We start from the raw sequence: 6,000 nt of genomic DNA, 5'->3' as shown, positions 1-6,000 counted from the left end.
GAGTTGAAATGGCAAACTCATTTGAGTAATATTTGCAAAGTAGTATCAAAGAATTTGTACCTGTTATCAAAATTAAGGCATTACGCCGATTCTGAAGCACTCAAAATGTTCTATTACGCCCACATAATGCCTCATATAAACTTCGCTTCGACACTTTGGGATAACTGCAGTGATGTTCATTTAAAAAGACTCAATTCCCTGCATCGCCGAGCTGCAAAACTTATTCTGCATGATTTGAATAGGTCCACGGATGATAAACTAAAGCTCCTAAATTTCCTCCCCTTGAAAGATCAGTTGACGTTAAACAAGGCTGTGTTCATGTATAAAATTCTAAATGACGACTGTCCTAAATATTTGCAATCACATTTCAAACATGCCACAAAAAGATATGGGTCCCAAAAAATCATCCCTCCTATACCTCGCATAGACCTCTACAAATCGAGCCTAGCCTTCTCGGGAGCTTTTCTCTGGAACTCCTTCCCCCAACAGATAAGAAATGCAACTTCAGTAAAATTGTTTAAGAAACAGTCACGTTCACACATCATTCGTGAATGAAATGTCTTGTTCGATTGTTATTTTGTTGAACATTTTGTACTAGTGTTAACGGATGTGTAGCTAATCTGAGCAACTTAATTCTCAAAATGAAAGGCTAAACTATGTCAATGTAATTTTGTAATTTTTGAGTTCTCCTTATATAATTCCTTAACTGCACATAGTATTGCAATCCATACAATGTATTTCTATATCTTATATGATTGAATTTTTATTTGTTATGTTCGTCTGTCTTTATGTGTTGTATAAAGGACAGGTTGGAAGAATAGGCTTTGCCTAAAACCTTTATCCTTTTGTAATAAAGTTCTGAGTCTGAGTCTGAGTCTGAGTCTCTCTCTCTCTCTTTCTTCTTCTTCTTCTGCGTCCGTGGGCTGAAACTCCTACGTACACTCGTGTTTTTAGCACGAGTGGAATTTTACGTGTATGACCGTTTTTTACCCCGCCATTTTGGCAGCCATACGCCGTTTTCAGAGGAAGCATGCTGGGTAATTTCGTGTTTCTATAACCCACCGAACTCGGCTGACATGGATTACAGGATCTTTTTCGTGCGCACTTGGTCTTGTGCTTGCGTGTACACATGGGGGGTGTTCGGACACCGAGGAGAGTCTGCACACAAAGTTGACTCTGAGAAATAAATCTCTCGCCGAACGTGGGGACGAACTCACGCTGACAGCGGCCAACTGGAGTACAAATCCAGCGCGCTACCGACTGAGCTACATCCCCGCCCTCTCTCTACTCTCTTTTCAAAACTAAAACAGTTTACGCCTGCCTGATGCATTTCGGGGTTCCCTCCGGCCAAATCCTTCCTTTCATTATGTCCACGTTTAATATCCCGATTGTATCCCCAACCCACTCTCTCTCTTTCTCCCTCCCTCCCTCCCTCCCTCTCCCCCCTCTCTCTCTCTCTCCCTCTCTCTCTCTCTCTCTCTCTCTCTCTCTCTCTCTCTCTCTCTCTCTCTCTGCCATCGCCCCCTTCCCCACAGCGCTTGTCTGATAGAATTTCCTCTCAGGTTATGTTCCTCTCGCTTTTTATATTTAGTCAAGTTTTGACTAAATATTTTAACATCGAGGGGGAATCGAAACGAGGGTCGTGGTGTATGTGCGTGTGTGCGTGTGTGCGTGTGTGCGTGTGTGTGTGTGTCTGTGTGTGTGTGTAGAGCGATTCAGACTAAACTACTGGACCGATCTTTATGAAATTTGACATGAGAGTTCCTGGGTATGAAATCTCCGAACGTTTTTTTCATTTTTTTGATAAATGTCTTTGATGACGTCATATCCGGCTTTTCGTGAAAGTTGAGGCGGCACTGTCACGCCCTCATTTTTCAACTAAATTGGTTGATATTTTGGTCAAGTAATCTTCGACGAAGCCCGGACTTCGGTATTGCATTTCAGCTTGGTGGCTTAAAAATTAATTAATGACTTTGGTCATTAAAAATCTGAAAATTGTAAAAAAAAATAAAAATTTATAAAACGATCCAAATTTACGTTTATCTTATTCTCCATCATTTGCTGATTCCAAAAACATATAAATATGTTATATTCGGATTAAAAACAAGCTCTGAAAATTAAATATATCAAAATTATTATCAAAATTAAATTGTCCAAATCAATTTAAAAACACTTTCATCTTATTCCTTGTCGGTTCCTGATTCCAAAAACATATAGATATGATATGTTTGGATTAAAAACACGCTCAGAAAGTTAAAACAAAGAGAGGTACAGAAAAGCGTGCTATCCTTCTTAGCGCAACTACTACCCCGCTCTTCTTGTCAATTTCACTGCCTTTGCCATGAGCGGTGGACTGACGATGCTACGAGTATACGGTCTTGCTGAAAAATGGCATTGCGTTCAGTTTCATTCTGTGAGTTCGACAGCTACTTGACTAAATATTGTATTTTCGCCTTACGCGACTTGTTCTTCTTTTTCTTTTCCCTCCTTTGCACACTGCTGCACTTGTCGAACGCCATGACTAATTTTGGAAGAGGTGTCGGTTTTCTCCTCGCTGGTTATTACATTTCTGGCAGGAACTGTCTCACAGTTTGACAAGTTGTGAAATAGTGTTAGCCGAGCGAAGAGAAATAATTATGAGGCTGAAAGATGCATACATGTACGTTCTCTTCAGAGTTTGCTTAAAATGTCAAGAACGTCGCAAAGATGCTTATATTTTCATCGGTAACTTTGCCGAAATGGCCATCGTGCACAGTTTCGGCAATAGACAATGTTTGGTGATAACTCTGCCGGGTTTAGATGGGTTGTGAAAGAGTGACTACTCTTGCTTTTATTGAGGCAAACTTTCCCACGTGCTCCTTGTCCACTGGTACAGACACACCCTCACCACAGTGACTGTGCCTATAATGTCACGTGACAAAACTTGCGTCAATAAAAGCAAGATTATTCACTCTGAACAACACATGCAAGCCCGACAGCTTTTGAGTACCATGTGTTTGACACGTATCTTTCCCCTACCCGGCGTAAAAACATGTTTAAGCTGATCTGATCTAACGACAGCAAAAGGTTTGGCAATTTGAAAGAAAGTGTCCACATTCGGAACGCCCAAAGGCATCCCTAGATAATCAATCCCCAAAGTATCGTGGGTCTTCCATTCCAACGAGAAAGCTGGTTTGATTAAATGAACTTTTGACACTGAGAAGCGATGAACATTGTGAGGAGAATAGACAGTTGTCAGGAAAAAGTAGGGCTTCATCAATCAAGTTAGGAAACGAAGTTCATTCTACTTTGTTTTCCTATTTGCGCAAAAATGCGATTGGATTCTTTCCACTGAAACGCCGGGCAGCTATTCATAATCTACATTCTGACGTGCAAGTTGCAACGTTTTGAAAGTTGTCTGACGAGCGCAGTGGCGTGGTGGTAAGACGTCGGCCTCCTAATCGGGAGGTCGTGAGTTTGAATCCCGGTCGCTGCCGCCTGGTGGGTTAAGAGTGGAGATTTTTCCGATCTCCCAGGTCAACTTATGTGCAGACCTGCTAGTGACTTAACCCCCTTCGTGTGTACACGCAAGCACAATACCAAGTGCGCACGGAAAAGATCCTGTAATACATATCAGAGTTCGGTGGGATATGGAAACACGAAAATACCCAGCATGCCTACTCAACGAAAGCGGAGTGAAGCTGACTATGCTCTATGGTGTGGGGAACCCAAATGGGCAAACGAGCTCACACGTAACCAGACAATTCTGGAACGCTGAAGAAGAAGAAGAAGAAGAAAGTTGTCTGCGAGGTACTTGCCTGCCTTTTCCTCCAATACTTAACTAATGAATGATGACCAGTTAGACTCCTAGCTGTTTGCTTCTTACACACACATAATATTCTTCGTCTTCACCTATGTTGCCTCCCTCTTCAATTACAGACACACAAACACACAGACACACAGACACAGACACAGACACACAGACACACACACAGACACACAGACACACACACAGACACAGACACACAGACACAGACACACAGACACAGACACAGACACAGACACACAGACACACAGACACACAGACACACACACACAGACACACACACGCACACACACACGCACGCAAACACTCACACACACTCACACACACACACACACACACACACACACACACACACGCACACACACCACACATTACACACACACACACACACACACACACACACACACACACACACACACACACACACATAGACAACAATAAAAGAATATAGCATCAAAGAAACAGCCAATTCTGATACTCCTGCGTCACTGAATCATTATCAAAATCACTCGTTAAAAGCGCTTGTCAAACCTGTCTCTCTTGCCGCGTGCCCTTCACACACCCCGCAATCATAAACACACTGATAAAAGGCGAATGACAAAAAAATTAAAGAAAAAAGTGCTGAGGTGTTTCCTATCTACCTTGCTCTACCTGTTACCTGTAGAGTTGGGGGGGGGGGGGTAATGCAGGTGCTAAGGCTATCAGGTGCACTCGCTGACTGACAGATAACCCCCCGCGGTGAAGCAGACCGCGATTTCACCGCACGCCTAGTTCTATTCTCGCTCGACGCAACAACGCAACACTTACTCTCCTTTCACCGAGCAATGGTTTTTCCTACGTTGATACAGTAACACCACACTTGTAAGACCCCACTACGCCGAATGCAACTTGCACACACAGCATTTTCAATAATCTGACCCCATCTTTCTTGCCTTTCACTTGAGATAGCATGCAAGAAAACAAACAACAACTCGGGGTTGAATCTCTCCGAGCATTAATTTTCAACAACGCATGAGGTCAGAAAAAGTGTGCTTGACACAACATCCTCACTTTTTATATTTAGTCAAGTTTTGACTAAATATTTTAACATCGAGGGGGAATCGAAACGAGGGTCGTGGTGTATGTGCGTGTGTGTGTGCGTGTGTGTGTCTGTGTGTGTGTGTAGAGCGATTCAGACTAAACTACTGGACCGATCTTTATGAAATTTGACATGAGAGTTCCTGGGTATGAAATCCCCGAACATTTTTTTCATTTTTTTGATAAATGTCTTTGATGACGTCATATCCGGCTTTTCGTGAAAGTTGAGGCGGCACTGTCACGCCCTCATTTTTCAACCAAATTGGTTGAAATTTTGGTCAAGTAATCTTCGACGAAGCCCGGACTTCGGTATTGCATTTCAGCTTGGTGGCTTAAAAATTAATTAATGACTTTGGTCATTAAAAATCGGAAAATTGTAAAAAAAAATAAAAATTTATAAAACGATCCAAATTTACGTTTATCTTATTCTCCATCATTTGCTGATTCCAAAAACATATAAATATGTTATATTCGGATTAAAAACAAGCTCTGAAAATTAAATATATAAAAATTATTATCAAAATTAAATTGTCCAAATCAATTTAAAAACACTTTCATCTTATTCCTTGTCGGTTCCTGATTCCAAAAACATATAGATATGATATGTTTGGATTAAAAACACGCTCAGAAAGTTAAAACAAAGAGAGGTACAGAAAAGCGTGCTATCCTTCTTAGCGCAACTACTACCCCGCTCTTCTTGTCAATTTCACTGCCTTTGCCATGAGCGGTGGACTGACGATGCTACGAGTATACGGTCTTGCTGAAAAATGGCATTGCGTTCAGTTTCATTCTGTGAGTTCGACAGCTACTTGACTAAATATTGTATTTTCGCCTTACGCGACTTGTTGATTACTCTAGCACCGTGCAGCATTAATAACTGACGCAATTTGCTCCGAAATTTCTTTTTATTCATAGACTGCATTGCAAGAAAACAAACAACAACTCGGGGGTTGAACCTCTCACAGCATTTCAACAACGCATTAGGGCAGAAAAAGTTCGTCCATCACAACATCATCGCTTTCCGATTGACTTACTCCAATATAGCACAGCATTTTCAGCAATTTACCCCCAAAACTGTCTTGTTTTTTCACTTCTTCTTCTTCTGCGCTCGATGTTGT

The 6,000-nt window shown here is 41.6% G+C and overlaps 1 protein-coding gene across 3 annotated transcripts in view; it reads right to left on the bottom strand.

Annotated features, from left to right (window-relative positions):
* LOC138968299 (protein YIPF5-like) overlaps positions 1-6,000 on the bottom strand; it is a 167,599-nt gene that overhangs the window by 55,004 nt on the left and 106,595 nt on the right. The gene's annotated exons all lie outside the window — the stretch shown is intronic.

This window comes from Littorina saxatilis, linkage group LG6 (genome assembly GCF_037325665.1).
Source record: "Littorina saxatilis isolate snail1 linkage group LG6, US_GU_Lsax_2.0, whole genome shotgun sequence".
NCBI lineage: Eukaryota > Metazoa > Mollusca > Gastropoda > Littorinimorpha > Littorinidae > Littorina > Littorina saxatilis.
The sequence above is the reverse complement of the archived record's forward strand: the minus strand, read 5'-3'. Positions and strand labels throughout refer to the sequence as shown.